This window comes from Podarcis gaigeae, assembly GCF_964106915.1.
Source record: "Podarcis gaigeae genome assembly, chromosome: 7".
Classification (NCBI taxonomy): domain Eukaryota; kingdom Metazoa; phylum Chordata; class Lepidosauria; order Squamata; family Lacertidae; genus Podarcis; species Podarcis gaigeae.
In genome coordinates this window covers 72,033,501-72,055,982 of record NC_139683.1, presented here as the reverse complement: position 1 = coordinate 72,055,982, position 22,482 = coordinate 72,033,501, and the positions used below count along the sequence as shown (strand labels likewise).

The 22,482-nt window shown below is 42.9% G+C and overlaps 1 protein-coding gene and 1 long non-coding RNA gene across 3 annotated transcripts in view; one reads left to right on the top strand and one right to left on the bottom strand.

The window, feature by feature from the left end:
• Positions 1-22,482, top strand: part of LOC310848415 — a 667,736-nt gene that overhangs the window by 246,279 nt on the left and 398,975 nt on the right. The window lies entirely within an intron of this gene.
• Positions 1-22,482, bottom strand: part of CDH10 (cadherin 10) — a 396,680-nt gene that overhangs the window by 134,268 nt on the left and 239,930 nt on the right. The window contains exon 1 of one of the 2 annotated variants that reach the window (XM_083747255.1): positions 1,127-1,488. The exons of the other annotated variant lie outside the window; for it this stretch is intronic. The gene's annotated coding sequence lies outside the window, so the exon portion shown is untranslated. Of the gene's footprint in view, positions 1-1,126; positions 1,489-22,482 lie in introns of those variants that run through there. 2 annotated transcript variants of the gene reach the window in all.

Sequence of the window (22,482 nt, the reverse complement as noted above, 5' to 3'; positions counted from 1 at the left end):
TCTCAAAAAGCTGCGTTTGGAGGTCAGTTTGCTATCTTGGCTTTGAACATCTCCATCCAATTCTCAAAGTGGCCTTCTAATTGCTGACCAGAGGACAGCTGGACTGTGCCATAATATGCATTTCTTGTCCCCCCCTGCTGAAGTGCCTGCAAAGTAAGAACTCATTCTGTCATTGCAGTTTTATAGAAGTCATAGCTACAAGGTGAGGTGGCACTGGTTGTAGGGACATCATCCTTGTCAAATAGAAAGTTACACCTGTTTGAAGAACTGCGGAAACACCACAAGCAAAATGCTGTATTTGTCAGAAGATGCTAGCCATAGTTGATGCCTGACAAATAGATGGCGAGGAAGAAGCAACAAAATAGTCAGGTAAGGCTGAAATCCACACACTTGCCTGGGAGTAAATGCCATGGAATTTACTGAAATCTCTGTCTAAAAGTAAGCACTGTAAAGGATCCGAGTCTGGGAAACCCACTGTGTGTATAGCAAAGAGTTTGGGGCTGAAATCCCCCTTCAACTTACTCAGAAGTAATTATAATTTAACATAGTGATACTTACCTCATTGTAGATTGTACTTTAGGATTTGGAGTAGGCGGACTTGAGTTCAAATTCAACCACACAACACAACGGGATGGTCTTAGACAAGCTAGTACAGTATCTCACAGCCCAACCAGCACACAGGAGACAGGATGACATTTGTGCGACTACAATGTTGAAAAAGTCACATCCTCTGCCCTAAGCTTCACTGAGGAAAGGCAGGGAAATTTGCTTGTAACTGATAAGCAAAACTTGCCTGTAAAGCTATTCACCATGAGAAGCAAGCTACAAACCCATAAATGCTACAACTGAAGTGTCGAGAATTGGTATACTTCAAATAGTTCAACTGAAGGAGGAAAAATATCTGAGGGAACTGGGGGGGGGGGGGATACATCACACATCAAAACACAGTTCCTACTTATTGAGTCATGCTGGCTCCACACCCTACAACAGACACCTCTAAATCTTGGTCTTTCCTTAAAAAAAGCAAGGCAAAAATTGCAACCACTTTTCCTCAAGGACACACAGCCACTTGCCATACTTTCTCTGTTTCCATTAACTCCAAGTTGCATCAGTCACACAGACATACCTGAGCAGTCCACCTCCTCAAATTGTTTCCCTCCATTTACCCGAAGCTCGGAATGAAACAGTCCTCGGTTTTTTGTAAATTCTGCACAGACAGAGTCAGCCATGTGAAGTCCTGCAGAAACTACAGGCGTTCCCAGCAAAGCCTATTCTGCTTCTGTTTCATAAAGGCACCAGACCTGCACACTTTCTCTCCATTGCATGAGGTCAAAGCAGCCTCTTCAAGCAATAGCTACTGCAGCTCAGGACTGGGAGTTAGCGAGTGCTGAATTTAGGAAATATGGCACACCTGCAACAGAAAAAGAATCAATGACTGAGAGCTGCTAGGGCAATTCTGGTCCACTGGGAGATACTGCCTGATCCTTCAGTTGCCAGTGCAGGCAAAGAAACTGGATGAGCTACAGTCATGACAATGAACATTTCTGCCATAATTTGTGATATATCTGTTTGTGACGTATATGTAACAGTGAATGCCCTGGATATGGTGAATGCTAAGACTCATATATGAATGTTGATGCCCCAGGATATCTTGAAAAATTGTCACAGCCCTAATTCCCCCCTCCCTCTCAGACATGCCGGTGAATGTCAGTAGGTAGCATGGAGCAAATGCTAAATGTTAGCTATCAACATTTACTAGTATGTCTGATAAGGGGGGCAAATTAGGGCTTCGCTGCATATTTATTTATTTTATTTTTTAAAAAAATATACTCCTCCTTTCCTCCAGTGAACTCAAGGTGCCATGCATGAATCATCCCTCACCTCAAAGCTTTTCGTGAGCATTTTGACATGCTGTGAAAATGACCACTTTTGGTGTGGGGTTTTTTTTTTTTTTGGAGGGGTTATTTTGCAAAAATGTGGCAGATGTCTTTAGTCCCAAAGTAACTGTCTCAAAAAAAGCCCCACCCCACATTTTAACAGTGTCCTTCCTTGCAATTCTTTTCCTTTTACTGATTCCACACACTACCTCCTTGTTTCTTCTCATTGTGATCCCAGCCAACTATCTCTTTGACATCTGATGGAAGGGCGTTCCACATGGCGGGCGCCACTACCAAGAAGGCCCTCTGCCTGGTTCCCTGTTACCTCACTTCTCATAGCGAGGTAACCACCAGAAGGCCCTCGGAGCTGGACCTCAGTGTCTGGGCAGAACAATGGGGTGGAGACGCTCCTTATTAGAAGGGGAGGAAACACTGTTGCCAAGGCAGTTACAGCGCTCTGAAAAGATAGAAAACATTAGCCCAATCCTAGGGTTGCCATGCATCTGCATCCTCTTTTTCCAGGACACGTCCTCTTCTGAGAGCCAGTGTGGTGTAGTGGTTAAGAGCAGCAGTCACATAATCTGGGGAACCGGGTTCGTGTCTCCGCTCCTCCACATGCAGCTGCTGGGTGACCTTGGGCCAGTCACACTTCTGTGAAGTCTCTCAGCCCCACTCACCTCACAGAGTGTTTGTTGTGGGGGAGGAAGGGAAAGGAGGTTGTTAGCCACTTTGAGACTCCCTAAGGGGAGTGAAAGGCGGGATATCAAATCCAAACTCCTCCTCTTCTTCTTCTTCTTCTTCTTCTTCTTCTTCTTCTTCTTCTTCTTCTTCTTCCTCTTCTTCTTCCTCAGGGCTAAAATTTCTGTCTGGGTGGATTTTTAAAATTTGCCAAAATGCCTCTGACTAAACTTTCTGGATGAGACTGAGACATAACTGGTGGTTGAAGACTTGGTTTCCTCTTCTCTTCTACTGCCCCCCTCAGCAATATGTCACATCTTCTACAGCCTACATATAGTAGGGACATTTAAAACGAGAGTCATCATAGCCCTAGCGTTATCAGCTTTTGGGATAGAGGATGGCTGCCATGTTTGGGGCAATGCAGACATTTTCCCTACCCACCATGCTCAAAAAGATGGTTCATAAAAGTACCCCTTCCCCAATTGCAGATCAAGCCTTACATTTACACATTAACATCACTGGGTTGCAGCAGCCAATAGCTCTCCAGGAGCTATATTATTAAATGTAATATAATATTTCCCCACTTAGTGCTTAATTTAATTAATATTAATATAATGTTGTAACTAAGGTCCAAAACCCACCTGGAAGCTTTCCTGCATCCTAACTGATCCCTGAAGGCAGTGGTGAAAGAAAAATACTCTGCATATGTTCAAAGACACTGTTTTCCCTAAAATCATTCAACATTTGTCCATGGATGAACCTTGGCATTGAAAAATTAGCTCAACTTTGATCAGGCATTCTCAGCCTTGGTTTAAAATGAGAAATGGCTAAGAGGGGCAGTAATATCCTTGCAGTAACAACTTTTTGTGTGTGTGGAAAGGGACATTTTAAAATATTCTCATTTTATGTCAAATGAACATAAAATGGGTATTTTTGTTTGATAAAGGATCACGATCAGGAATATCCATTATGTTTCCAGAGGTGGGGGCAGGGGGTCTGAATCAATAGTTTGACATTCACCTCAAGCTCAAAAGCACATTGAGTGGGAAAGAATGCATATATAAACTAAATATGAAGAAGAAGAAGAGTTTGGATTTGATATCCCGCCTTTCACTCCCCTTCAGGAGTCTCAAAGCGGCTAACATTCTCCTTCCTCCCCCCAACAAACACTCTGTGAGGTGAGTGGGGCTGAGAGACTTCAAAGAAGTGTGACTGGCCCAAGGTCACCCAGCAGTTGCATGTGGAGGAGCGGAGACGCGAACCCGGTTCCCCAGATTACAAGACTACCGCTCTTAACCACTACACCACATTGGCTCTCATACCTGGCATTTTGTCTTCAAAGTAGTTCCCCATGTCTCCAGGCTCACCCATTGGCAGTCATTAAAGAGTGTGCTGCCCCAGCAGTGTAGAATTTTTTCAAGGTCCATAAATTTAAATCACAAGTTGGAGCCAAATATTGCTGTGATTTGGGCACATTGAGATGTTAACTACTGTTGCATGCCATCCCAGTCTCTGATCAAAGACACACCAATCTCCAAGCAGCATAAGATTCCAGGCACTTACTGAGGGCTTGTGTCTCCTTTTAGAAATGAGGCACAGTTGAGACTGTGGTGTCTTTAGGATATAAGGTTTGTTAGCACATAAAAGTAAGGTAAAAGTTGTTGGACCTCTGGACGGTTAAGTCCGACAATGGGGTTGTGGCGCTCATCTCGCTTGCAGACCAAGGGAGCCGGTGTTTGTTCACAAACAGCTTTCCTGGTTATGTGGCCAGCAGGACTAAACCACTTCTGGCACAACAGAACACCGTGACGAGTGCCAGAGCGCACAGAAATGCTGTTTACCTTCCCGCCACAGTGGTACCTGTTTATCTACTTGCACTGGCATGCTTTTGAACTGCTGGGTTGGCGGGAGCTGGGACAAAGCGATGGGCGCTCACCCCATCATGAGGATTCAACCCGCCAACCTTCTGACTGGCAGTGGTTCAGTGCTTTAGACCTGCAATGGAGGGGTTCACAACCCCAAACTGTCTTGCTTCTCCCTCTCTTCAGCTTGTTGTTTTGCTTCTAGGTCATACCCCTGCAAAATCTGCTCTGAACACTCAAGCTTTTTCTAAGAGTTGAAGGAGGAGCCGCACACATTTGACAAAGGATCCCCCATTCCTTTGTTCTCTTAATAACCCATCACCCACATGATCATCTCAACAGGCAGCTAGCCTGGCTTGATTAACATTTAACACTTGTTGGATCTAGTGATAAGAACGGTCTGGCATCCACAAACTCATAACAGTACTATTTTAATCCTTTTCAAGGCTGAAAAGCTTGATAGTTCCCATTTATGTGTTTTTATTTATATGGTACGAGAAATGAGTTTTCGGAATTTTTAAAATGCAGATGAGGACATTTTAAAGATGAACATGGTAGGGAGAGGGAAAGAGGATGTTCCTATTTTACTATGAGAAATGTTGGAGGGTATGAAGTCATGTGAACTCCGAGTCAAGGTGATAAGTAACTATACAACCTTTAGAAGACATCTGAAGTTAGCCCTGTATAGGGAAACTTTTTAATGTTTAGTATTTTATTATGTTTTTTATATATGCTGGAAGCCGCCCAGAATGGCTGGGACAACCCAGTCAGATGGGTGGGTTATAAATATTATTATTATTATTATTATTATTATTATTATTATTATTATTATTATGGAATAGGGCATCCCTATTTTCATCGGAGAAAAGTTGGAAGGTATGATATCCCCCTTTCTGGACATCTGTCAGGGGAAGAGAAAAGTTAAAGAGAAATGGCAGCGGAGAGTGAAATAATTTAGTATCCCATCACCTTATTTTCTGCTGAAAATCACTTAGTTTTCCCCTCAGTTTGGCCCCGCCAGTTTCATTTGTTGGTAGGTGGGTGTGCTGTGGGTGGGTGTTGGGTTATTTATTTTAACACTATGTCCCATTTCATTACAGGACTACTGTAAATGACTTTCGTTGTATAAAAACGCCATTGCTTGATGGAGCATTTTGAATATCAGGGACACAGTGTTGTTCTCCCAAGTTTTTTCAGCCTTTCCTTAACTCCAGCAATGACAGTGGCATTTGAAAATAGCAAAGCCAGTTTGCTCAACCTGTTTACTCGATCCTTTCCTAACGTAAATAAATTACCCCCATTCTAAGTGTCAGCGTAGCATTTTTCAGAGGGAAGATTTAATCAAAAGTGTATTTTAGTTGGCACGGCTGTAAATTTTAGCGCATTGCTTCAGTAGTGTTGCGAATGCATCTCTTCCTGAAGAGATGACAGGTAGTAACACTGCCATCCCATTATGCTGAAATAAGCATATATGTGCATATGCAATTGCACGGAAATGAACAAACGAGGAAGCCCTCCTCCTTTGATAAGGTTAATCTGTGTTTTTCCAGATACATTGTCTAAACTTTGCACTTGCCAAAATGTGATGGCTTAAACGATAGAAAACGACAGCTAACTAGCTCCAGTCCCATCGCTCACACGAGGAAGAAGCAGAACTTGTGCAGTGAAGCGTTTGTCATCAAAACAACATCACAAACATTTTTCATTTTTTTAAAAATGTAGCGTGTAAAATTAGGATGGGTGCAGCTACTATACTATATAATTAAGAAAAGGGATGGGGAAGAGAGACCAGTTACTTATATGAAAGTAGTTGCGCGTCGAGGTCCCCCAGGCCACCCCAACAACTCACATTTCACACATCAATTTTTGTTTAAGGTTTTTGGCATGAATTTGGCCACAACTTTATTTAAATACACACACGTGAGTGGTTGCTTAGGCATTGGTTACGACTATCTGTCCTTGCCCCAGGGACAGAACTGACTTCCAGATTCCAGAGGAAGACAAGAACCATATTGGGGAGAAATGAAGCTGGGCATCAGTCCATCAGTCCCTCATCTCTCACCCTCATGCCCCCTGGAGCTTGCACGGCCCAAGTCCGATTCCAGAGACTAGGACGAAAGGGATGGCAAACCCCTGGATTCCTTTAACGAAATTCTGCTTCAGCACCACCATTGGAGGGGTAGGCACTTACCCCTCCACCAACCAATTTTAACCAATGCCTAACCACCAACCTTACAAGTTTTTTTGATTTGCTACACAGTAGACAAAAACCAAATGGCAACAGCCAATCAGCCAAATGGACAAAATTCCTACCAGGCCCCTGCCCCAAGGCAGGCAACCCCATGACAGGCATAGCAAGGTCAGAGGACAACGACCCCCCCCTTTTCAGGGATGGTGGGTGGGTGATCCGGTGCATGCAGCCCAAGAGAAGGCCCCAGGCTGCGAGCCCTGTATTTAAGACCTCTGACCCCTCCCACACTTTAGCAACATAACATTCTCCCCAGCAACACTCCTTGCCCAATCACAGCATGTGGCCAATTTGCCCAACAACAGTAGGGTGGCCTTTTTGGCCCCCACCGCAACACATGCTCTCTATTATGGAGAACACACTTTCTTTGACTGGCCATCTGTACAGTCACACATATGCACTGGCACCTGTGCTGAGCAGCATCTTAGAAACTTTGCCCCTATAGATATTTTTGGACTACAACTCCCATCACTCCCGACATTGTGTTGCCAGGGTCTGTTGAAATCAGGAGTCCAGCAACATCTGGAGGCCCATTCATTTATTTCATTTGTATCGTGCCTTCCATCCAAAGATTCCAGAGAGGTTCACAACATAAAAATGAAAACACATTCATATGTGGTGGACTTGTAAAAGGGTAAAAGAGTATTGGGAAATGATCCATAATGAATTGGGAAAAAAATGTTGGAAAGTACTCCCCCCCCAACCCCCCCCCAAAAAAAAACCAGAGTCCTTTCTGTTGGGGACAATTCAGACTGAAATTCCCTGGTGTCAAAAAAGGTTATTTATGTATTCCATTACTGCGGCCCATGTTCTGTTAGCTCCCAAATGGAAAACCAGTGAGGTTCCAACCAAATGGCAACTTAAGAATGGCAACTTCAGTTGACGGAATATGCGCAGCTTGCAGACTTAATATATAGAATATGAAAATGAGAAGAACATGCATTTAGAGAAGATTGGAAAATGTTTATTGAATATATGGGAAATAATTATGTACAGCTAAAATCGCTGGTAGCATTAAGATAAATTCAAGAGTTTTGATGGATGCAGTAATAGAAAACTGAATGGTATAGGGTTGTTGGTTTTTTTGTAAAATAGGCAGGGATTTATGTTATGTAAAATGAACCATGGCAAGAGAAGAAGGGAAGTCATTGATATCTTAAGGTTGGTTAAATGAATATTCTGAATTGTAAAACAGAAAATTCAATAAAAATTATAAAAAATATGAAAACACAAAATACATAATAAAACAAAAATGAAAGCGAAAGAAACTAATAACCCCTCTCCCATAGACACATTTAAAAGGTGATAGAATGTTAATCAGTCCAAGGCCTGGTTGAAGAGAAACATTTTCGCCTAGTGCTGAAAGATATGTCATGAAGGTGCCAGACGAGCCTCCCTGGGGAGAGCATTCTGCAATCGGGGAGCCACTGCAGAAAAGGCCCATTCCTGCATTGCTGCTCTCCAGACCTCTCGTGGATAGATTTCCCCTTTCCTCCCATAGATACCCCATCTGTGTGCTCGAGTTTGAAATATTTTGCAGCTCATGTTCTTGAGCAGGAACCCCCCTCCTCCATGTCACAACATATCTCAATGTCATGGCCAAAATGTTCTTCCTGGTTGCTTGGAGAATGCCACAAACTCAAGACAAAGGACCACGGGGTGGGGGTGGGGAGAATGGGTTGCACAGAAGTCTGCTCAAAAAATACCAGCTATAGCTGTCTTTCTTCTTAATGGGTTTTGAGCAGTCACATGCATGAGAGATTAAGAAGCTGACCAACTCAGAAGTGGGTGAACTCAGGTCACCCAAGGTCCTTTGACAAACATGGCATCCATGAGACATTGAATTCTCTGGAGGTGTATTTTCTCAGCCTATTACGGCAGCATTAGGGTTGGTTTGGACAGACAAAGGTGTCAGCTCAAAGGTGTTTAATTCCCATAACCCGAGAGGCATGTGGTTTTTGGCCGATCCTGTATTGCTTGTCGGAAAAAATACAAGCAGTTCAGATGGAGAGTTGATGCTATGAATCCAGGTGGACCACAAAACTGATAATTTCCTTCAGGTGCAGGGAATTCTCTACACAAATATGGCACTTTGCAAAGGAACAGAAGACACTTTTTCTTCCTTTTTTAAAAAATAAAAATGGAGGAAATAAAATATCGACAAAGGGCAGTGGAAACTGAGGAAAAATACTCATGAAACTTAGCCCACCCATTCCCCCACCTTCCTCTCCCGCTTTTGAGTTGAAGGTGAAAACTGAGGCAAACTATACCAGAAGTGGAAGGAGGGAACTGAGCGCCACAGAGTGTTCTGAATTGTGAAGGAAATGAAAAAAAAGAAACTGAGAGGTGTGTCCTGGCCCTGTTCTTGATTCATGCCATGTCGAAAGAGCTCCTCCATTTGAGGACAGGGACTGCAAGGTCTTACAAACTCCAGAAATGCTGCTCTCCTGCAGGCACAGATACCTTAGTTCTGACTGCACAAAGCCCACAAAAAGTGCCTGTGAGAACATTTTACAGAATTATAACTGCTGCTCAACAAGAGTAGGAGGAATACATTTACATAGTCATGTTTCTACTCTGTGGTGGCGACAAGTGATTTCATCTCCAGGGATTCTTGACTAGTGGGTGGTTTCCCCAAGAGCAAGGGCAACTAACTCACCACCAGTTCCCGGAGAAAAAATGGCACCCCGAGGTGCTGCACCTTTCGCAACCCCCCACAAATTTACACCTGCCTGTCTGTGAGCTGAAGATGGTGAACTCCACTATTAAGAAACAGTGACACCTTTGTCTTGCTCCTTGCCATGATGATAGGCCCTTCCACAACAGACAAAGCCAAATCACAACAGCATGTGTGGGGCTCTTGAATATATGTCTGTGTGTGTGTGTGTGTGTGTGTGTGTGTGTGTGTGGATGGCGTCAGGTGATTCTGACTCATCATTAGCAGAGCTTGTAATGCTCATGCTGATCTCAGTCTGACTGAGAAGGTGTTGGCACTCTGATGATTCTGCAGAAAGTCACCCAATGGTGGAGAACACTGTTGTGTGAAACCGCCCACAACAGGCCATGCCTCAGGACCTTGCTGAAATGCAATGAATCACTTTCTCCATTCCAAAATCAAAACACAAGAAGGCGCTGTGACGTTTGTTCAAAACGTTTGTGTGTTTGTGTATATCTTCATATACACTTTTGTTCTGCTGCAGTTTAGAATCGCCATGAGCTCCAGCATGATGACAGAACAGCAGGCAGGTGAGCCAGCAAGAAACATGAGTGTCAGGCACCCCGGGCGAGCTGTTTAATGGATGCAGAGAGGCACTTCAGAGGGAAGTTTGGCAAACTTCTCTCTGAAGCACCTCCAACTCACCTTGAATGAGTCCATCATGTAGGGATAAAAGGTAAAAAAAGGTAAAGGACACCTGGATGGTTAAGTCCAATCAAAGGTGATTATGGGGTTGCGGCACTCATTTCGCTTTCAGGCTGAGGGAGCTGGTGTTTGTCTACAGACTGCTTTCTGGGTCATGTGGCCAGTATGACTAAACAACCTCTGGTGCAACGGGACACTGTGATGGAAGCCGGAGCACACAGAAATGCTGGTTACCTTCCTGCTGCAGCGGTACCTATTTATCTACTTGCACTGGTGTGCTTTCGAACTCCTGGGTTGGCAGGAGCTGGGACAGAGCAACAGGAACTCACATGGTTGCAGGGATTCAAACCACTGACCTTCCGATTGGCAAGCCCAAGAGGCTCAGTGGTTTAGACCAAAGAGCCACCCACATCCCTTGGCATGTAGGGATAGGCCAAGGTGGGTCAGGTATAAATAGAGAAGGAGTTGTGCAGGTGCATGAAAAGTGGGCCTGGAAAAGGGGTCAACGGGTCTGCTGAATGGATAAAGCAGGAGCAGCATGTTAAAATGATAAGTTTAATGTATACGACATGTTGGGTTTGAATTCATTGCATTTGGAATGCTGCAAAGAGAAGTGCACCTGAAGCAAGAGTTTCCACTTAAAGCAGAAGGCTGGCATTTTCCCATTTCAGCGAGCTAAACTACCTGATGACTTGTCTGCCAGAAACCCAAGCTGCAGCTCTCACAGCAGGAGAGGAAACTTGAGATGGCTGGCAGTAGCTGTTGCAGACAAACTCTGCAATGTTGAACAAGCTCAGAAACTATCTCTGGGACCAGAGAGAGGAACGTTGACCGAACTGCATGAAGAATGGAAAGGGCTGAAGCACATTTCATGTTTGCAATGTGCTCCTTGGCTTTCTTGTTCTTAACAATATTTATATGTAGTTAATGTTAAAACTATTTTGCAGGAAAGCTTTGAAACTCATCATTGGGGTGGAAAGCTGATTTGTTTCTACAGAAGGTCCAGATCAGGGATTCCACTGAACAATTCTAACACAGCAGTCTCATGTGTTTATGTGTATCATTAAACATTTACAATTCATAAATAAAAGTACAATTTAACAAACCACAATGAATCTGGAGCAGCCAGAGAATTCTCAATGGCCTGGTGTCAAGAAGCAGCAAAAGCATGGGTGGATAAATATTTATTCAGGAGGTACTGAGAACCTGGAGGAATTGGTGCCTGACTTATTTCAGGGATAAGACTATTCCACAAATTAGGTACCACAACATAAAATCTCTCCCCCGCCCCCATGTAGTAGCAGGGCGGCTAACATCAGGGATATTTTTTTTTTATTAAAAACAACTTAAAAGCAAGATTAAAATACAACATTAAAATGCAGCATCATTTCAGTAGAAACTCAAATCAACAACTTTTGGGGGATGCAAACGTCAAATCTTCATCAAGGCCAACTATCCAGACTGGTCCTACATAGGCCAGAAAAAAGCCAGGGAAGTCCCCAATTAGGAGTTCCATCACAGAAAGGGAAAGGAAAAAGGAAAGAGGGGGAGGGGATCAAGTTGATTCCAGGCCAAAGGATGAGTCGAGGCAATTCTCTCATACACTTTCACAGGCTGTCCCCTGCAGACATAACCTTTATATTTCCTTTCCATACTCCAAGGAAATTCGGACTACTGTGCCCATACTGTTTAGGGAAATTTTTAATGTTTAATGGTGTATTGTATTTTTTAATATTTGGTTGGGAGCTGCCCAGAGTGGCTGGGGAAACCCAGCCAGATGGACAGGTTATAAATAATAAATTATTCTTATTCTTATTCTCATATCTGACCCTTGTAAACAATGTTCTGTGTTGTTAAATAATGGTTTGATTTCGTTGCTAGATGTCTTGTTACCATAAAGCACCAATGCAGCAGCAAGCAAAGGCTGTAGCAGCTCAGTCAGCTGCTTGTGGCTGGAAAGCCAGACAGGATGTTTGTGACTGTTGCCATGGGAACATAGGGGCAGTCCATTCTGTACTGAGCACCGGATGTTAGCTCAGTGTGTGTGTCATATGACCCGTACTGGAAGTACATGGGTGGAGTTTATTCTTACTGCTGTTGAGTGCAGACATGTTTCTCTGTACTGATGTAAGAGACAGAAATAAAGGATGTAAATAGATTTCTGTCTGCTTCTTTCCCCTCCCTGGGGATACCAAAGGGGAGAGAGAAGAAACGGTGTGTTCTCACACATCTGGGAAGAATCGCCGAGACCTCGCCTGCTTATCTGCCGGGAGTAGCAGCGGGGAGGTCGACAAGGAATATCTGCCGGTGCCTACGTTGTGGCACATTCCTCTGACCCAGGCAGGATTCCAACAGTTTTTAAGGAGAAATAGTAGAGTATTAATGTTTTAAAATAAATCAACATTGTCTCTGTGGTTGCAATCTCTCTCTTGCTTCCTCATTGTTCTAATTTGATTCCAGTCCTGTCAGCACCCAATCACCTAAGTCTGCTGTTGGAGAACTTGGTGAAGGTTTTGATGGCTATATGGAACCTCCAAGGTTAAATGTCTTATGACGCTGAACACAAGTTGCCAGTAAGCAACAGCTGGAGAGAGCTATTGACCTCCATACCAGCTTCAGTACTTCCTTGAGGGATTTGACTGGCCACTGTGGAAGACAGAATTGTGGCATTGACACATCTTTGATCTGTTCCAGAGGTTTTTATGTTCTCACACATATGGTCCTCAGATGGATGAGGCTCCCATAACCATGAGACATGCAGGACTCACAATACAAATTCTAGCTAAGTATGTTTCCCAAAACAAAAAGCCCCCCCACATTTACTGAGATTCTTGGACTTTTTAAAAAAAGCATTTAAAAAAGAAAGTATTCAATCTGGAGCAATGAAATAAAACTATGTATCAGATACTTCTAAAGAACGAAAGCATATGAGAGGAAATTATACGCCAGTAGAAACAAAAGTGGTTTTTGTTTGTTTCTAATGACCTGATGCACAGATGTTGTATTGAGAGCAAACTGAATAAAAGCAACTGTTTGTGGCAAGGGCAGGTATAAAGGAAAATTGACCAGAGCCCACACAATCCATAGGACTATCAATAGATTAAATGGAATTGTACCAGACACATGATCCATTACTTAAAATATAACCATCAGTCAATACATTTTTCAAAGCCTTTGTCATGTATGTGCAGTTCAAATCATATCACTTGCCAATGAGTAAGAATCATTTCAACTGGGATTTTTTCTTTTCTTTGTTGTACTTCCCACTATGTCAATTTCCTTATGCTCACTTTCTAACATTTCCAAACAAGGATATGAAAACATCTGAAAGAACAGCCGAAACACAAAGTTGAGCGTCCTTGGGATGACTCAGTCATTGGCAAATGATAAAAACCTGACAAAGAGAGGGAAAGAAATACTGAGGAAGAAAACCAAAGGTCACCAGGCAGATGACAACAATCCTATGACCTAAATTATCCTAATGTCAAAGGGATGGAAAAACTCCATCACCCCCAACAATCTGTTTTACCCTAACATCCTGTCATCCCTTATTAATCAATAGCCACATTACTGATTGCCGAAGAATTGATGCTTTCAAATTATCGTGCTGGAGGAGACTCTTGAGAGTCCCATGGACTGCAAGAAGATCAAACCTATCCATTCTGAAGGAAATCAGCCCTGAGTGCTCACTGGAAGGACAGATCCTGAAGCTGAGGCTCCAATACTTTGGCCACCTCATGAGAAGAGAAGACTCCCTGGAAAAGACCCTGATGTTGGGAAAGATGGAGGGCACAAGGAGAAGGGGATAGCAGAGGACAAGATGGTTGGACAGTGTTCTTGAAGCTACCAACATGAGTCTGAACAAACTGCGGGAGGCAGTGGAAGAAAGGAGTGCCTGGCATGCTCTGGTCCATGGGGTCACGAAGAGTCGGACACGACTAAATGACTAAACAGCTAAACAACAAAAAATCCAGAGAATTCACCTTTTGTTGTGGGGTTTGTGATAGTCACCCAGGACTCAGCTACATTAGCCAAGAAACTGCATTTTGAATGCATTATAAACATGCAACACCAGATGGTGCCAGCGAGCAAAAATAAATAAATCCCATAGTGTTTTTTTCTTTTGTTATAATGATTTAATTTCTGACTTTATTATTATTATTATTATTATTATTATTATTATTATTATTATTATTATTATTTCTATACCACGCTATACCTGAAGGTCTCAGGGCAGTTCCTTATTTATAGCATTTTTTCCTGTGTGTATATCCAGTCCTTCACTTCCCTTATGATAGAACACAAGATTCACACAGCCGTTGAATCACTGAGTTGAGGGCATGAGCACAAAACACCCATCTAGTTTTTTGGGACTTTGTGCAGCCCTCCCACGGCTTGCAGAGAGCTGCACAAAGCCCGAAGCCTGGGGGCGCTGAGCTCGGGGTGCGGATAGCTTCCTGAAGCCTGGAGAGCAAGAGGGGTCGGTGCGCACCAGGCTTCAGCGAAAGTCTGCATTCGCCCCATAGGATGCACACACATTTCCCCTTCATTTTTGGAGGGGAAAAAGTGTGTCCTATAGGGTGAAAAATACGGTATATCATTTCCAACAATACCTAAAAGAAATGCTTCTGGTTTTTTTAATAAAAGTATATTTTAACATTTTTTTTTCAAATTTGAAAAAAAGAATTTTGGTAAATTGTCAGCTTGAAGGAGAAAGACATTGAAAGAGATTAAGTTGAAAGAGAACCTATTCTGACAGGCTTATGCTTAGCCGATGAGGGTACATCTTTGTGGAGTAATGTCTATGGAGGGCAGCACATAACGAGTGTGGCTTTCTTGCCATGTATACCTAAGTTTTTGCTTTGCTCAGTTTTCCCGCAAACGTGGACATTTCTGGAGTTAAGAGATAAGGGGCATAATCATAATTAATAGCAAGGCTGAACTCGGTAACAATCTTGTTACGCATGAGACACCAGAATGTATATTCTTCCCATGATGCATTAGCCATCTTGATACAACCCATGGTCACACACAAAAAAATTGATGGGATACATGACATAGGGTCGCAATATGTCCAGAATTTCCTGGACATATCTGGAATACTGCAGTTGGCAGCAGTGTCTGGGCAGAAATCAGTAATAATGTCTGGGAAAATCTGGACATATGGCAGTCCATGTTGGCAGTGTCATTTTTGCTGATTTCCCAAAAAATGCATTTTTTTTTTTTACCAAGACAGCCCTACATGACAACACCATCATTCCCTTATAACAGTTTCACATCCTGTCAACGCTAATTTCATTTCTTTCTTTCTTATACCAACATATTTCTCCCGAATTACTGTATTTTTTTCTTTATTCTGTCTGAAAACAGATGATCATTTACCAAGTGGTAATTTATCATGTTATCATGTCATCAGTTTGGTAAGCTGGTTGTCTTCTGAATTGTCCTGACAAGTGATCTGCAGAATATTATCAGGATTCTGCACCTGATTGGAAATTTGGGGAAACAAGAGACTGGTGAAATTATTTTTACCACTTAGGAGAACAAAAGAAATAGCCAATTTGCCATGTGGGTCTGCGAACTAACTGGCAAGTAACGATATCTGATGAATAGGAGTCTACATTCAGCCACTGTGAGTCACTGAAGTGACTCACAAAATGATATCCTTACAGTGATTTAGAAGGCTCAGAAGCATAATTTCTCACTTTAACGACAAGTAATTGAGAACTGAAAAAATCAGCCCACAGATGTAAGTGCAAGGAGATGAGATGGGTTTTTTTGAGGGGGGTTTATTAAAGATGGAAAAAATGCTTTGAAGAAGGGGTTTTCCAAAGAAATGGTGTTTATATTTTATGAAAGAAAGAAAGAAAGAAAGAAAGAGGAGGGGAAGAAGAAGAAGAAGAAGAAGAAGAAGAAGAAGAAGAAGAAGAAGAAGAAGAAGAGCAAGTAAAATGTCCAGGATGGAAGATATTTTTGCAAAAACCTGTACACAAAACCACTACTGGTGGTAAGATGTTGCAGTCCACTCCAATCTCTGAGTGGTGTAAGATTCTAGGGGTTCATGTTTCCTTTTAGAAATGAGGTATAGTGGAGATTGTGGTGTCTTCATAATATATGGTTTCTTTACACATATTTACAACCTGAGCCTATGATGGAGGGGTGCACAGCATCAACACCCCAAAAGGGTCTAGTTTCTCCCATATCCACAGCCTTGGGTTCAAACACACATCAAACACTTTGCTCTGCCTCCCTGGCTTTACTTCTAGGTCATATCCCTGCAAATTCTGCCTTACACTCTGGCTTTTGACCTAATTATATACAAGATGGAGGAGGAGCCCCACCTATTTTCCATCCAGTCAATAGCCCCCTTCCTTTGTTCTCAGAATGGCCCATCTTCCAGGTGATTACCTCATTCGGAAGCTGGTGTAGCTTACAGTATTTTTCGCTCTAAAGGACACACCAGACCATAGTACCATAGGAGGGGGAGAACGGGGGGGGGGATTCTCCCCCTCTCTGCTCAGCGCTCCTTCAGTGAAGCGGCAGGAAAAATGGAGCCCTTCCATTTCTCCTCCCGCTTCACTGAAGGGGCGCTGCTCAGAGAGGGAAAACTGTGCAGTGCCTCTCCAGCGAAGCGAAGCCTAGAGAGCAAGAGGGATCGGTGTGCACCGACCCCTCTCGCTCTCCAGGCTTCAGGCGGCTATCCGCAAGCCTTCAGAGCGCAGCGGGAGCTCCTGCATGGAAATTTACATGGAAATTTATTATTATTATTATACCTTCGTTAAATTTGTATACCACCCTTCATCTAAAGTTCTTGTTGCGGTTCACAGCAAAAAAATACAAGACAAACACACGAAATACATAAGGGAAATGAGAAACAAAACAAATCAAGTCAATACCCACAAACACATTTAAAGGGATATAGGATGTTAGGCCTGGCTGAAGAGGAATGTTTTTGCTGGGTGCCTAAAGGCACATAAGGTACAGTATATGAAGGTACAGACTGAACCTCCCTGGGGGAAGCAAATGGGGAGCCACTGCAGAAAAGGTATATAATGCTAGTACCTCCTGTTTTATTTCAGAACAAATGTTGAGTATATCTGAATAAATCCACGCACCGGAGACAAATCAGCATGAGAAACAGTCAAAGGCACAGATTGTACGGCAAAGGTTTTGAACCCGTAGACTCCACGCAACTCCCAATTGCCCCCACCAGTATGATGAAGTCAAACTCCTATCAGTTTATGGTAGATGGATGAAGCACTAAACACATTAAACTTACTGTTCCATGGGGCCATCTTTGAAGGCCTCCTTCTGGTACCGCACTGTCTGAGTTGTGGAAGAACACTTATGGATTTTTCTGCCAAGAGGGGGGCACTTAGTGTTTGTTCAGCACTGATAAGAGAACTCTTTTCCCCCATGCCCTTTCAGCTTTTTAAATCTCATTGTTTTCTTCTGCATTTTCTCTTATCTTTTTCTTTCCGTTTGAACTGCCATAAAAAATATCATTGTTTTAGGTGTCCTTATTCCTCTCTCTCTCTTTTTTAATGTTCACTGCCCTGAAAATTTAAGGGCAGCGTACAGATTCATTAAAAATAAAACAACTAAAACGAATCCATAAGGGGCAAGGATATGAACACTTGAGGTTCAAATTGTCACATGAAATGAAATGCCTGAGGGAACTAAGAAGAATTGACTGGCGTAGAAAAATGGAATAGCTTCATTAGTAAAAACCTGCCCTGTAATTGAAGCTTTGTTCCAAAAGATGTCTTTGATTCCAGCTGAAGCAAAACAAAAAGCGAAACGGCACCTTCTGAGTGAGGCTACAAGTGATAATGCATGTCCAAACCACACTTTGTGCTGCACTGACATCCTTCATTTGAACTGACAGAAAATATGGCGGCTGTTGTGTACCTGTAGCTGAAAGAGAGAGGTTGTAACTATGCTACCTGCTTGGACTGATTCCTTAATGCCTCCAGCAAAACAAGGCACAACCGGCTGTGGTTGTTTTTAACAGCCCCACTGAAATCTAGGGCATATGCAAGTATTTTCTGCCCTACATTAAAGCCCAGCTCTCACAGGGAGCTGCTTCAATCACCACAAGAAGACCGAAAACTTTGGGTTCTCTTTTTCTCTTAATTGCAGTTTGTCATATTGTCCAAACCTGACAAAGATAAGATGGACTGTGGTCAGCCTTAATGATAATTTGTTTGAAACAAGCCAGCTTTGAACCATAAGTTATGCAGTGGGGATGTTTCAACAAAACATTGCTAAGGTTTACCATAATTTAGACAATAAAGGTAAAGGGTAAAGGGACCCCTGACCATTAGGTCCAGTCACGGACGACTCTGGGGTTGTGGCTCTCATCTCGCTTTACAGGCCAAGAGAGCTGGGGTACAGCTTCCGGGTCATGTGGCCAGCATGACTAAGCCGCTTATGGTGAACCAGAGCAGTGCACGGAAACGCCGTTTACTTTCCTGCCGGAGTAATTTATCTACTTGCACTTTGATGTGCTTTTGAACAGCTAGGTTGGCAGGAGCAGGGACTGAGCAATAGGAGCTCACCCCATCATGGGGATTCGAACCACCAACCTTCTGATTGGCAAGCCCTGGGCTCTGTGGTTGAACCCAAACACTTCTTCCAACTGAAGTATTCCGGGTATGTCCAGGAATTTCCGGACTTATGGCTGAATCAGAAACTTCTGATGTCCTAACAGGTACACCAGAGAAGAGGGCAGGAAACAGTATGAGACCCCACAGCTCACTATGGTTCATTCTCAACACAATAAACTTTACTTGGTTGGGTATGAGCTTTGTGGGCAGGGTGTTCAAACATTTCCCCTGATCCTGGCTGATTACTATTCTCAAAGTAACAGGATTGATCAAGGAACTGCTAAAAAATAAATAAATTAAAGAAATCCATCCTTCATTCCCAATGAAATTCAAGGTTTCGAGTCAGTCATCAGTCAAACCTGCTTATTTGTACTATCCACTCAATGATCACTGAAAGGGTCGAAGGCTCAAGAAGCCTTAAATCTTCCTTTAATGTATGTTTAAGTCAATGAAGTTGGAATCCATTCATATTCGCTTCAAGAGAATGACTGAAAAAAGTCCGTTGAAAAAAAGAATGAACCTCAACATCACCATCTGTCCTGTGGAATGTTTTCAATGTATTTCTTTTCCCTCTTGGTTTTAATGTATTTGTGTGGGGTTTTTGGATTGGTACGTTGGTTGGTTGTAAGTTACTTTAGGTTGCTGTGGGCAAGATAAAGTGACTAACAAATTTCTTGAATGGAAGAAAGAGCGAGAGAGCAGGGAGACAAAGATGACATCTTTGTGGAGCCATCTTCAATTTGGACGGTCACACTGAAAACTTTGGGTCTACTTTATATCATGTGTTTGTTCTGCATTAGCACAAAGGTGATAAACAAACAAAAGAAATAAAATGTATTCAAATTAAGGATCCAGACTTTTCCTATACAGTTAGTGATGCCTGATTATCATGGCTGCTATTTCCCTCAGTTTGGAGCAATGGTTGGTGATTTGGGCCAGAATGACAAATATAACCAAATCTCCAGATCACTGTGTGTGAAGAGCCTTTCAGCTCTTTTTTTGTCTGCTCAGCTGCTCGGTGAAATTCAGTCAGTATTATTCCCATTATTCTCAGTACCACATACTGACACCAAATCTACATATGCTAATGGAGATTTAATCTCTCCCCTCCCCCACCCCAAACTGCACCATTTAGATGGCAAGTGGCTTGAGATTATGCCATCTCCCTGACGAGTTCGTTTTGCATATGCAAACAGCTTTATTTGCATTTGTTGTTACTGGAGCAACCTTGAATTTTTCCTGTTATCAGGAAAAGATCTGTCGTGCAAGACTGCTGTATACAAAGTTGGGCATGACCATGAATTTCCCAGTGCCATTCTGCAAATTCACCAGTCAGACATGAGTCTTAATGCCAACTGCTTCATTCTAGCCTCAAAACATTGCCTTCTTGTTTTTAATTCCTTGGCTCAGAATGCAAACCTGACTGACTTGTAATGAAGTGAGTATTACAACCAATATCCGTCCCCCCTCTTTGACTCGGATATTAATTTGAGCCAGAGAAGAAATCCTTGCAGAGGGAAGCATTCACAACCCCATGAAGCCCATCACCCAGCCCTTCCCGGCTTGCTTTTATCAGCCAGGATGGACAAGGATCAAGAAGACAGGTGGTTGGTTTCACTCGTCCAAGCAGCCTGTCCACATCCCTGGAGGTAACAGATTGAAATTGATCCCATTTAACATGACTAGACAGGACTCTAGCACTCTCCCACCCCGGCCCTGCTTCCACGGTGGAGTATACCTCCTTCCGAATCTGAGCGACTTTATCTGCAAAAAAAACTTTGCAAAAGCATTGCAGGAAATCTTGGGGTCCCTACCCGGCCCCGATGATGAAGGTGGTTCTGATAGATTATGAACCACCTGAAAGAGTCTCCTGCTGCTGTTTTCGGCAGATACAATAGAAACGGCGAAGAAGGCCCTCTTCGCCATTGCCATCGCCACTTGGCAGGCTTGACCTTGAGCTCTAACCCATGTCTGGTCTGATTCAGAGTGAGTTTTCCCCCACCAGCGCTCTAGCCATCTCAGCGATTGTTTCATCACCCTCAGCTCTGGGGAAAACCACGGGGCTGTCCGGGCTCCATGCAATCGGAGAGGGCGCTTCAGAGCCAGACAGTGAATAGCCCTGGTTAACTCCGTATTCCAGCGGGTCACCAGGGAATCAGCTGAAAGGCCATCAGCATGGGATAAAACATCCCCTAGCACTCTCTGGAAACCATTTTGATCCATTAAGTGGTGGGGGCGGACCATCCAAATCGGTCCCACCTCCCTGCAGAGGGGAAGGGTCACGGAGAAGTCCAGTTGCACCAGGAAGTGATCTGACCATGGCACTTCTTTTGTTTCACTTTTATTTAATGTCAGATCACCAACATCCATAGAGGTGAACACCAGGTCTAAGGCATGTCCACGGCTATGAGTTGGGCCAAACTTATTCAGGGACAGCCCCATGGAGGCCATGTTTTCCACGAAATTTCAATGTATTTTTAAAACCGCTTACAGTGGTACCTTGGGTTACAGACACTTTGCTTGAGGATGAGAACAGAAATCATGCTCCAGTGGCACAGCGGCAGCAGGAGCCCCATTAGCTAAAGTGGTATCTCAGGTTAAGAACAGTTTCAGGTTAAGATTGGACATCCAGAATGAATTAAGTTCTTAACCTGAGGTACCACTGTATTTTTAAACACTTTGTGACTTTTTATTGGATCATATTATTAATACTACTGGTATGAGCTTTACTGTCTATATTGTTATTTCTTCCACTTGTCAATCTTGTGATTAGTAATGCAGAAAGGCAGTATACAAATTAAAAGTGAGATTAAATGAAGCAACAGCCACAGAAGGAGTTGCTGCAAAATTCACCAAATAAGGTGGATTGTGAAAAAGGCAGGAGTTATAGAGGAAGGTTTAGCAGTTTTAATATTTTTTGTGCTACCTCCCCCCCCCCAATCTTTTTCCCACAGAGTATTTTGACTACTTCTGCTTGTTATTGCCTACCCTGATTCAAACCAAGCCAGAGGGAACTTGCCTAACTCTGCTGTAACCCATAAGCCATGTTGACTTTCGACATCTGGGTCTCTTTGGACATTTTGAGAATCTTTGCTGGACAATGTGTGAATGTGACAATGCAGTCACAACTCCATAGCCAGGTGATGAGCTCCTAAACACATCATGCACAAAGTTACGCATAAATGCTACACTTCTGGTTTTCCACAGGCTGTCGCTTATATTTAGGAGCGTGAGCAAAGATGAAAGCGCCCTCTTTCTTTTCCTACCAGATTTTTCTTAATGCACATATAATAGGGTTGCCATATTTCAAACAGTCAAAATCTGGTCATTTTCAGATTTCCGCATGGATATGTCTGTGAAAATCTAGACATACGCAACCCTCACGCGTATAACAGTCCTGCTTCCTCTTTCTCACACTTGAAACCGAAGGATTGCTGCTTTTTTATATCATTCCAAATCATCAGATATTGAACTCTGCCGTTTTGTGGCTGCAGTTTAAATAATTCAGTACTGTTGCTACGCCGTTTTCATCCATTAGTCATCCTTTCATAAATAAACTCTGAGGTATCTAATAAGAAACAGTTAAGTGAATAAGCAAAGCACATTTCAACCTGTTTTCCTTCCTAGGCAGTGATCCCATCCCTCCTTGAATCTTTTAAGGGATTCTTAGTATCCTTATAAGAGGTCCTGCCTTCAAATTTTGCCAGCTGTTTCCCCCCCTCAATAGGAATTCGCATGGCAGTCGCTGAGCTTGGCTGTTTATTGCCCTCTCTCATCTCTCAAAAATGTCACCAAGTAGCATGAAATGAATTTTGCATAAAGACTTCTATGAGACCATACTGTTTTT